At 42.2% G+C, this 12,308-nt stretch overlaps 1 long non-coding RNA gene across 1 annotated transcript; it reads left to right on the top strand.

Annotated features, from left to right (window-relative positions):
• The first annotated feature begins 223 nt into the window (after positions 1–223).
• On the top strand, positions 224–11,448 carry LOC142830047 (uncharacterized). Its single transcript, XR_012905067.2, has 3 exons — positions 224–390; positions 1,261–1,439; positions 11,019–11,448. It is a non-coding gene; the product is annotated as an uncharacterized LOC142830047 (long non-coding RNA).
• The last annotated feature ends 860 nt before the right edge of the window (positions 11,449–12,308 follow it).

The following is a 12,308-nucleotide window of genomic DNA, read 5'->3' as shown; positions in this document are numbered from 1 at the left end:
AAATGCTTTCAATGGGTTAAAAGCAGAAACACTTTGGCTAATATATTCACTTCTTGCTTTCACACAGATGTTATTCTCACTCCTGCTCTTGAGGGACTCTTTTGGAGGCAGAAATAAGCTATAATCTTGTAGCCAAACCCTGAGAGGTTTGGAACAGCACCTGTAAATCCTAAGGGATGCATAGCACCTGGAGGCAGCTCTCTATCTAGTGTACATTGTCAGAGCTCCAGGAGAGCTCAGACACTTTACAGCAGCTGAGGAGCTGTTCGCCCTCTCCAGATCCCAAGAGATACAAAACACCTGCTCAGCATCCCATAGCATTTGGCCTTTTGTCAATTGACTGTTTATTTGTGGTTTACAACTTTGTGCTTCAGGCAAACTAAACTAAAGGTAAATTTCAATCTTTCTTTCTTCCTATATTTTATGGAATTGCCAAAAATATTTACTCTATGTAAAAATCCTTCCTCCCCTGGCATGATTATTACTGCACATATTTTGTGGCCTGCATTTTTTATGTGGTATCCAGTCGCTTTCAGGTATGCCAAGTCCCAGTTGCATGACAAGTTAACTTGCTTTTCCATAGTGAAATGCCAGTCAGACCTTTTATTGTTCCAATGCACTTTTAAAACACTCTTTTTGGAACAGCTGTCAGTAAGGCCGGGGAAAAATTGCCATGAATTTTGACAATTTATGCAATGGCAATATTAGCCCTGTGCTTCTGCAAAACAATCCTCTTTGTATGGAGAACATTAAACCTTTCCAAATGAACTAGAGCCTTTATTTCAACATAAATATATCTGCATGCTTTTTTCTTTATGGCTTTTGTTCCTTCACTATAGTGCTCAATGTATCAGGCTATAAAATTACCACAACTAAGAACAATAATGATGAACAACAACAAACAGTCTTTTTAAAATATGTGCTCACAGTATTTTAAGTGTTTTACACACACACACACAAGTTACATCTGTGATTAACTTTAAGCTTGTGAAAAATGCCTTGTTTTTAATAAGACATGTGGTTAAAATTAAGCATATAAAGGATCAGGGCCCAAAAGTGTAAACTCCACTGGCAAAGCAAAAGGAAAGAAGTGTATTGCACAGCTGTGGAACTGCTTTTATAAAACAAAGCTGCAATGTTTTAGAGGAAAGATTCAGTTTTCAGATCTGCATAGCAGGTCTAAGGGGTTCATGAATATGGGGAAAATAGAATATTAAATCTGGTTGTGTTTAAAAATATTTCTGCCTCATTTCTTGTTAGTACTGATTCATTGTCCTCCATGGGCTTTGGGAGAATTTTCATCCCCTACAAAGGCTTAGGATCAAGTCCTGTGTCCAGAACTGTGATTCTTAGAAAAAAAAAATCAGTGTGACAATGAGGACAGCACATGATACACAGAGGACCTCAGTGCACAACTTGAACTATTATGATTGTGAGAAGTAAGTACATTTCTTTTAATTTGGATGACAAGCTCTAATACATATATTATCTATTTCTGTTTTGAAAGTACCTGCCACAATCTAACAACAAAAACTTCCTATTAATAATAGGAAATGCATTTCCTGGATGACAATGCATTTCTAACATGGCCTGAAAGACAATGGGGAAAATGGTGTTCTCCGATCCTAATGACAGACCTTGACCCTGATATTCAGCTTGTCTTATTTATGCAGAGCTCTTACTAATGCTGGGCAGTTATTATTTTGGGGAAGGGTCAGGAAGGATGGCACAGCTCCCTGATTAACAGAAGCCAGCTAGCTGCTTCACATAGGAACTGTTTCTACCTGCCTTTCTGTGCAAGGGCCAGGTTGTTGCTGGAGAATAGGAAATAGATTTGAATAATGAATATCTTTGCAAAACTTAGGCCAGAAAAAAAGGGCCTGACCTTTTGGCAACAAGGATAAAAAATGGAAACAATGATAAATGCAAAGTGCCTCTTTATTATGCCTTTCACTGCCCCATCTTTTCAGGATGAGATAGCAAAACATTTGTCACTCCTGCCTCCAAATCCAGCCCTGAACCCAGGTTGATCAGTCCATTGCACCAACCAACTCTCCAACCACGTTCTTATATTGCATTTGACTAGTTTTTTGTTTTTTAAGTTTAATGTCATTATAGCAAAAATGAGAACAGAAGAGATATGACAGTGATTCAAGCTAGTTTGTTTGCGTTGTTGAGGGCGGAAGAAAATGACAATTTGATTTCCACTAGACTGAGGATGTTTCTTTGGTGCTGGCACTTTGAAAATAGACTGCTATTTCTATTTCGAGTCTGACACTAAAGGTGAAAAGCTAATGCTGTTATGAGAGAGGAAGAGCTCACTGAGACCCTACATAAATTGAGTCATGGGGGAGCTGTGCTGTGCATCTCGCTGCATAATAATGCCGCTATTAACCATTCACATCTGGCACTTGCGCTGTGTGACAGACACGCAGATCTGCTAATCCCATGTAAGGCTGCAGGGGTGGGGGTGTTTTGGCACACAGGAAAGTCAATATAATCCATAAATATGGGAATTCAGCAACCCATGACTGCCATGTGCAAATAGTAATTCTTAAATGGATCCTCCCCTGCAGTTGGCTTCTAAGTCAGATCCTGTGAATCTTGCCCTCATCCACATAAAGCTCTGGTTGATTTTGATGGCCTCCCACATTTATACCCCTACATCTACTAGCCTCTGACTATGCATAAATCTAATGATTTCTACATGGAAAACAAAACATGTCATTTGATACCTTGGTCTGGATTATGCTCGCCCATGCCCATGGGGGGGAGGATGCAAAAGAGGCCAAGAAACCTTTACATCTCCCATGCAAAGACAAAGCTCAGCTGTGGCTCCTGTGCTTTGTGAGGAGCATACAGGTCACTCTGGGAGGGAACTTGAGTGAGAGAGCCATTTTCAAAGGGGGCAGGTTAGAGACAGGGGGATTTGGTCCTGCTCTCCCTTTGAAAGTCCAGCAAAGTGGATGGACTGCAAAATGGGAGCATGCAACATCATCCTGAGAGAAAGCCCAGCACGTGCTTTTTCTCCTGAGCAGCAGAATGGTGCAGACCACAGTTCTCTCTGGAATGTTGTGACTCCGTACTATTGGTAATATTGTCTTGTCCCTAAGGATATATCTGTGTGCAGCTGGGAACAAACTCATGTTAGTGGGGCTCAAATGAGTGACTAAAAACAGCATGTTATTGCTTAGGCTGGAGCTCAGTTGCTCAGGCCTTGGGGATTGGCTATACTTCAGAGTCTAAGCTTCTGCCCAAGCTACAATATCCACGTTGCTATTTTTAAGACTCAAGTTCAAGGCCTGCTAACAGAAGTCTGACTAGCAGGGTAGGAGACTTGTTCCCAGATGCACTGTAGATATATAGGCTACGTCTAGACTGGCATGATTTTCCGGAAATGCTTTTAACGGAAAAGTTTACAGTTAAAAGCATTTTCAGAACAGAGCATCTAGATTGGCACGGATGCTTTTCCGCAAAAGCACTTTTTGCGGAAAAGCGTCCGTGCCAATCTAGATGCGCTTTTCCGCAAAAAAGCCTCAATCGCCATTTTCGTGATTGGGGCTTTTTTTGCGGAAAACAAATCTGAGCTGTCTACACTGGCCCTTTTGCGCAAAAGTTTTGTGCAAAAGGACTTTTGCCCGAATGGTAGCAGCATAGTATTTCCACAAAAACACTGACAATCTTACATGAGATCGTCAGTGCTTTTGCGGAAATTCAAGCGGCCAGTGTAGACAGCTGGCAAGTTTTTCTGGAAAAGCAGCTGATTTTCCGGAAAAACTGGCCAGTCTAGACACAGCCATAGTGAGGGGATGTCCCCTCTCTCTGGTTGGGAGGAGACTGATGAGCTCTTCTGGGTCTGTTCAGCACTAATGAGGTGCGCCAGTATGGCTTGTTTTATCTGAAGGGAAGGAGTGGGGAGCAGGAGGAGGGCTGCTCCATCTCAGAACTTGCTGATGATAAAGATGGGTTGGCTGAAAGGGAGACAGTTGCGGGCCTCATGCTCACAAAGCTGTATGGACAGCTGCAAAGCAGTATGCCCTAAGACAGGGATGGGCAAATACTGTCCCATATGCTGGATCCAGTTCTCCAATGTTAGCCCCTGGTGCGGGGGGCGGGGGTGCCACTATATTTACCTGTCCCTCTGCGATTGCAGCTCCCGTAGGCCACGGATCATCATTCCCAGCCAATGGGAGCTGCAGGTAGTGGTGTCCCAGTCCACACCACTTCCTGCAGCTCCCATTGGCTGGGAATGGCAATCCATGGCCAATGGGAGCTGGAATCACTTGTACCTGTGGAGGTACAGGTAAATTTAGCAGTGCGGCCCACCAGAGGCTAGCCTTGGTGAACCATTGCTGTTTTATTGCCCACCTCTGCCCTAAGACGAGGGGCTGGAGGTAGACCCCCTTCCCTGAAAGACAATAGACCCAAGGCCTAAGAGATGGATCCTGACGGGCTCTCTCAGGCAATCTACCTTTTCCTTTCTTTATTTTCAGTTGGATTCTCCTCTCGCATGAGGGAAAGTGGGGAGAAAGGATCTTCCTTTTGTTTGTTTTACTCAGAGCAGCCCTAATATGTTATAAATTGTGGGGAAGGACACTATAAACCATTGAAAGTAGTGCTAGGAGGAGACTCAAGGGAGCCTCTCCCCCTGCCCCAATCACATGCTCAAATTGGCCCTAACTCAGTGGTCATCAACCAGTAGACTGGGATCTAGTTGTAGACCTTGGAGCCTGTGACAGGTGATCCTGACTGGTTTGGCAAAGAGGATATCAAGCGCTGACACTTCAGCTGCCCCTCCCCACACTTCTGTTCATCTCCTGCCCTTTGCCTTGGAGCTGCCCCTCCCTCTGGAGAGACTCCAGCTTTCTGTGCAGGGCAGCGGACGGAGACGAGGGGTGCTGATGTCAAGGTGCTGATGTCAAGCACTCCCACAGAGCAGAGAGGGGGCACAACAGGTCTTGGGATGGAATCTGCTGGCTTCTTTAGGGAGTGCTCCAGGGCCAAAGCTGGGGTGAGTCTGCCATAGCTCTACTGCACCACCACCCAGGAGCCACCAGCTGGAGCCCACATCCTGAACTCCTACCCCGGTCATGAACCCCGTCCTGCACCCCGAGCACCCTGCATCCAAAAACCCTCCCAGAGCCTGCACCTAGAACCCCTCCTACATCCCAACTGACTGCCCCAAGCTCAGCTCAGAGCCCCTCTCGCACTCCAGATCCCTTAATCCAAGACGAGAGCCTGCACCCCAACCCTCTTCCCCAGCCTGATGAAAGTGAGTAAGGATGGGCAAGAAAGGGAAGATGGCTTGGACAGGGCCTCAGAAAAGGGGGAGGAAGGTGGTGGGGCAAGGGTATTTGAGGTAGATCTTGGATTGCACTTAAATTCAAAAAATGATCTTGTGCTTAATAAGGTTGGAGACCTCTGCCCTAACTGAACCCAGATGGAGAATGCACCTCTGCTTACCCAGAATTCATACACTTGCTTTCATAACTTTATAGAAAGGAGATTTTCTTGAGATGACCACAGCTGATTGAACCATTCAGAATGTATCAATGCTGAGTTAAAAAAAATCCAGTTATCTGTTTCTCTGTGTTTTCACTGTTATCTGTAGGGTACTTCTATAACTTTTTTGTTTAGCATTTAAAGTAAATCTACAAAAGTAAAAATGAGGTGGGAAATACTCTAGCACATGATTGCCTCTTAATATTAGTTACTAATTTATGTTCATCCCCCACCACACAGCCAGCATAGAGCAGGTCTTGTACATTACATGCGAAAAGCAAAAACATATTTTTCCACTGCTATTTTTGAAACAAATCCTGCAGCTTTGAGTAGCTGTCAGAATATTAATGTTTAAGAAACATTTTCTGTAAACTCAAGAAAAGTTATACATAACTAGAAAAGTCAATCTTCTAACTGGATGATGACTCATTTTAATAAAATACATTTAATAAAAAACTATAGCTCATTTCACTTTTTTGTATATATTTTTAATTTACTGTTTAACTTATAAAGCCCACCATAAAACACACAAGTCCATATTTATACAGGCATATCTGGAAATAGTATGAGTGGGTCTATCTCTGCATGTGAATTATTTAAACTGGGCCTGTTACTGCTCCTACTAAAAGAAAAGGAAAGTGGATTAAGCTGGTAATGTGCACCAATGTTCCCTCTAATTTTTTCCATCCATGTGCAGAATAAAGTTTGTTTTGTGCACTGAGGCACGTGCAGATGTGCACCACCAATAAAAACATATGCTGCCAGCTGTGAGCAGCACTTGAACCTTTCCTGGGTGGCTGCCCAAGTGCACAGCTTACAGGAAACACTGATATGCACAGATATGTTTCCATGAGTAAATGCAGGGTTTTTGCAGATACCAGAGACATACATCCATTTTATATGGTTCACTCATTACTTGGGTGTTGAACAACATGGCCTGACATTTCCCTTTAATGGGGACAAGTGTGGCTGCTGGCACGTTATTTTCTTGTTGTTTTCTTAAATTTGACAATATTACATAAATAAATTCCCAGCTTTTTCATTAACTGTATAAATAAATACAGTTGCCTCATCCCAGATGTAGCCAATAACCCACTTTGTACCACTGAACTTCTACAAAGTGCCATTTGCTGTGGGTATTTTGCTATGCTATTGTTGGCCTTTTGTTTTCTGCCTACTGTACCTTTCAATCTCCAAGGCCTCTGCTGTGGATAAGGCAGAGAAGGTTAAGGCATATTGTGTACAGTTCTATGCATGCTGTCCAAACAAGTTCATGCTATGCACTTACTCCTTCTGTAGGTTTTGCTTTTTTCTAGTTAGTTGCTTTTATCAAAATTAAGTCATTTAGACCCAAAGTATGTGTTCTATTATTTGTATATAGAAAATAGTTGCTGCATTCAACATGTTGGATATAAGGCATGTTCAAGGGGACTGGAACAGATTTTATAATGGGGGTGCTCAGAGGCATTAAACCAAATTGTAAACACTGTATCTAAAGGAAATCACTTCAAGCTAAGGGCTGCTACAGCACCCACCACAGCCCAGTTCTAGCATGTTTCACAGCATTGCAGTAGTTGATGAATAAGATGCATAGGCCCCAAGGCCCTTCAACTACAGCTCCACGAACTGGAAATGTGTTTTCATTGGTGTTATCACCTCTCTTAAGGCCATTAGGATAAATGTTTCCCTTCCACCCTTTCAAGAAAAACAAACAAACAAAAAAATCTTGACTGCTTCTGTCCATAGAGGCACTATGGGTCCACTGTGTAGAGTTCCTGCTTTGAGCTGCTAAGCACTCTTCACCTCTAATAGAAATGAACATGCGAGCTGCAGATAGAGAGATGCTGAGTGCTCTATCCCAGTGTTTCTCAACCAGTGGTTGGAGTACCCGAGAGAAGTCTGGGGGGGTACGTCAATGCAACTGAAATTTGGAGAACTGAATTTTTGTTTTAAGTTTTACAGCGCTTTATTATTTTTGTACTTTTTACACCTAAACATTTCATCACCTGCCCAACTATGATTAAGTTGTTTAAACAAATGTGTTGCAATGGTAGAAAAAAATTCTGTATGTCTGAAAACTGTAGGTACTGGGGGTACTTATATATTTTTTAAAAGGGGTACTTTATAAAAAAAAAAAAAGGTTGAGAAACACTGCTCTATCCTCTCATGGACTTCAGTGGGATTTGAGCAGCTCAGCAGGATTTTTGTGGGATCAAGACACAGGACTTCAGCACTTCATAAGATTTTATCATTTAGTTTGTTCTTTTTACAATTATAATATTTAGCTGAAAACTCCTCACTGGGTAATGATATTGAATATCACCAGACGTCATTAAATTTCCAAGATCTCTGCGCTGTGAATAAGGTAGAGAAGAATAAGGCATTTTGTGTACAGTTCTGTGCACACTGTCAGAAGGAGTGCATGCTATGCACTTGCTCCTCCTGTAGATTTTGCTCTTTTCTAGTTAGTTGCTTTTATCAAAATTAAGTCATTTAGACCCAAAGTATGTGTTCTATTCTTCATATATAGAAAATACAGCACTAAAAGCAAGATAATTGGTGCATTCAGCATGTTGGATATAAGGCATGTTCGGGGGGATGGAACAGCTTTTATAATGGGGGTGCTAGAGGCATTGAACCAAACTGTAAACACCATATATAAGGAATCTGCTTACTAGCTATATTCTAACAGGTCTAGATCCAGGAACAGAGCTGGGAGCCTACTGGAGACCTGGCAGCCCCGGTAGGAGCCTCGGTGGCAGGAACCTGGGGGAGGAGGGATGCAGTGTCAGTTCCAGAGCCCTGGCAGTCCTGGAGCCCTGGCAGCCAGGGGGTTGCAACTCCCCAGTGACCCTTGAGCCCCAGTGGCCATAGAGCCATGGAACCCTAGCTGGGAGCACAGCAGCGGGGGGCAGGGGAATCCTATGGTTGGGAATGGAGCCCTGCTGGGTTTGCTGATGGACCCCAGGAAAGCCCAGAATCCATTAGCAGGAGGGTGGAATTGACCTCCTCTGGTCCAGCAAACTCCCTCATTCGGGACCACTCAGGTCCTGAGGGTACTGGACCAGGGAAGTCCAACTGTACAGCCAGTCCCTGAGTTGAGAACGGTCAACTCATGACCATTCGCAGTTATGACCAAAACTGTCATAAATGGTGGACCCTGAATTACCAACGTGATCCGCACTTACGAACAGCGCGGTCGCATGTAACTCAATGGGGTCCAACTTATGAACAAACCGAGTTACGACCAATTGCTTGGTCCGTAACCGGTTCGTAAGTCAGAGAGAGGCTGTATGACAGATTATCTTGCTTGACCTGTTCAAGTGAATGTACAAGCGGTTAACTGCTGAGGCAACACATATTGTTATCTGTGGGGGACTTCTGTTTTATGTTCTGAACATATTCTTCCTCATTTTTGACTCAGAAACTTTTATTAAGTGTAGCTGCTGCCTACTAGCTATATCCACACAAGCGAACAGACATTAAACTGTGCCAAAACATTACACGCTGTCCTGTTCTTCATGGCAGAGATGTGTGTATTCTAAACTAAACAGGGATTCACAGAAATCTAGAGCACAGTTCCTGACACTGTTCTCTTTTTTTCTTTTGAAATATCAGAATCTGACTCATTCCATCTATGTCTGTATGTGCCCTGCCTCTTCCAACATTTTTTTTCTATTAATTTTTCTTACTCCGACTCTGATCTGCTTGTTTGGACCAGTTGTTCCTCTCTAAACATTAGCATCAGACTAAACATGTTGAATAACCCTGACAAAATTGCCTGACAATGTAATAATAATCACTGCTTTTGTTTGGATGCCAGTAATGAGTAAATTCATTGCAAGGCTTTTACCCAACATTGAGTTGCTTTTCTGTGAAAGGTTTTAATCTAACTACGGTAATTCTAAATTGAGACTGAAGAAGCTATTTTGTTTGCAGCTTTATTACGTAGAGGTTTGTTGGTTTCCCATTGATCACTATGAGAAAAGAGAATGCTGGGCTATATGGGCCATTGGTGTGACCTGGATATGGCCATTCTATGGCGAGCCTCAATACAGTAGTTGTTTGCCGGGTGTCTTTGTGACATGCAGAATGTGGCAGAGATTGATCCTTAGGCCATTATCGTAATTTTTTGTTGCCCTTTTATGCTGATTTGTGATTTACCGAGAAGGACAGAAAGCTATGGTGGTGGTTTCTGGTCTTTCCTTTTTAAGAGAGAAGAGTTCTGTTTGTTAGTTCTCTTTGTTTTGTATGTTAGAAATTTAGGGAGGGTTGAAGTTGTTTTGCTAGGCTGGATGATTCTGTGATGACTGGAAAACAAATGAAATGGTGACATCACAACACCCGAGAGACTGATTGAACGTTGAACAGTTGAAAATGGAAGAGAGTTTTAATCAGACTGCTTAAAACTTTTTGAAGTTTTTTTGCGGGGGGAGGAGGTCTGAATTCCTAGGTACCAAGGGCTGAGTTATCTGATGTGAACATGCGGGGACATGATAACTACAGCCTGGCTAACCCTGACAGCGAGACATTGAACCAAACTGTAAACGACATAAGGTTCACTTATCCCTCCTAATATGTCATGCTCCATGATGGACAACCACAGTCCACCCACGTCACCAATCAGAGGTGACGATTATAGAAAGTGGCTTAACTTCAGTGGCTGGCTAACAATCTGGATAAAGGAAACTTGTATTAATCAACGCTGTGCCCCTTCAAGCAGTATATGAGCTCACAATAAATTACCCAGAGTCCTCCCAGAAATCTACCGCAAAAAGCAGAGGAACAAACTTGATATTCTTCATAACAAACACCTTACAATGGAAACATGTGCAACACTTGGAACAATGAGGTTCTCATCCAGGATTGGTCAAATGGTTACTAGGTTGGGGGTACAGCAGTACAAATACTGTATAAAAACATCCAAGGTAGATAACGAAAGCAGGAGTCTCCCTCCTCCCATCCCCCACAATAATTCTTTCAGACTTTGATTATACTTCAGAAATAGAAAAGTAAGAAGTAAATTAACATATTCTTTAATATTGGTCTATCATAGTGAGATGTAATTTTTTCAGGACAAAGATCATACTGGCTACTTGAAAGGGGATAAGGGCCCTATCTAATTTGCACTTAAAATACTCATAAAATAACCCCATATATTAATCGGAGATAAATGCAAGCATATTGCTCTGTAAATCTCTAGACTGGTAATGCCACCTCTTCAGGCAGGATCAGAGCAGGAGGAGAAATTTGGAGGGCTGATAACTTTAGCTAGTATCTGTGCCAGATGAATTCCAGCACAACTCCTGATGATAATAGGATTCTCCTCCTGTAGCATGCTTTGCACTGAAGATTTTCATTGTCTATAAATATTTAAAAGGATCATTCACCTTTCCTTTCCTCCCCTTTGCTCTCTCCATCCTCCCTGCCCCCATTAAATCAAATGAACTGCACACTACTACAGAATATTTAAAGTGGTGTCTTATCTAAAGATAACGTCTTGCACTCTGTTTCAGCATTCCCTTCTTCCTCTGGACCAGCACGGAGCCTGCAAGGAAAGAGGAAATGCTCAGAAAACCCTTATCCCATAAGTGCAGTGGTAAACTCTGGAAGAGGGTGTTAATCCCAAAAATATTGTAGCAGCTTTTGGATGTAGAATGTGTTCAGAGCAGAATAATATCACTTGTTTTTTATTTGTGATGTTCTTTAGGCTTGCTCATAAAACTAATTGAAGCCTCATGTTCCATGTGAACCAGCTGCTCTTGCAGGACATACAGGGCGTTTGTCAACGTTCTTATGTGAACGCCCAGCTTTTTATCTTACTGGTCTTTGACTGTGGAGATACAGTTGCTAGTTGGTTGCTTTTTTTGATCATGTTAAAAACTTTGCTTTATTTAAAGCACTAGTATGTATTATGACATTACACATACCATTAAACCTCTGGGGTGTCGCTCTGCTTACCAGCTTCTTTGGGAATGTACTTGCCTTTAAACAGTGACCTACACAGTTGAGCAAAAGTTTGTCTGAATTGGCTCTCCTTACCTTTCCCTAAGGAAGGCCTGTCCGATATAGTTCACTTGGTCAGTTTTATGGAAGCATTCCAAATTTGAAAGGAAACTGTTAACATGGAATTTTTTTCTGAAAATGTTCTACCTGCTGTAGTTACAACGAACACCCATACTCTATAACTGAAGGAAGTTGGCAAAACACCTTTCTTCATTTTTTTTTAAGTTTATTGACTTTGTGTATGATATCCCTTTTTAGTGAGTTTCACTGTTTGATTATAAAAGGTAGTGAGTTCAGTTTTACCATTGCTAAGAAAAACCTGATAAAAATCATCTAGGGAACAGGAAAAAACCCTTTTAAAAATAGGATATTTAAAAAATGCCACAATCCAAGTCATTCATCATATTGGAAATATGTTCTATTGGATACAGGAGTCTGGAATTTTTTTAAAAAAAATCAGGTTGTCTTTGTCCATTTCACATGAGAGACTATGAGGAATGCTATTGTTTGAGCTGATAAAGCAAAGATAACAGGAATTTGGGAGAGTGTGGCTTACCTGGGTACAACCTACCAATGAGCAGCTGGGCAAACCATGGCCTGCAACCCTTGTGATGCTTTTCTGAAGGAGTTCCCATCTTGGCTACTCACAAAGAGCCTTCCAGGATGCAAGTCATACATGAGTGATTGTGTGTAACTGCAGTCTACCAACCACATTTGAGTTACACTCTGGCTCTCAGCAGTCTTGGTTATACCACAGGGTAACCTGAAACACACCCACAGTCTTAGATTTTTCCCTCAGA

This window comes from Pelodiscus sinensis, chromosome 6 (assembly GCF_052426305.1).
Source record: "Pelodiscus sinensis isolate ZL-2025 chromosome 6, ASM5242630v1, whole genome shotgun sequence".
Lineage (NCBI taxonomy): Eukaryota > Metazoa > Chordata > Testudines > Trionychidae > Pelodiscus > Pelodiscus sinensis.
The sequence above is the reverse complement of the archived record's forward strand: the minus strand, read 5'-3'. Positions and strand labels throughout refer to the sequence as shown.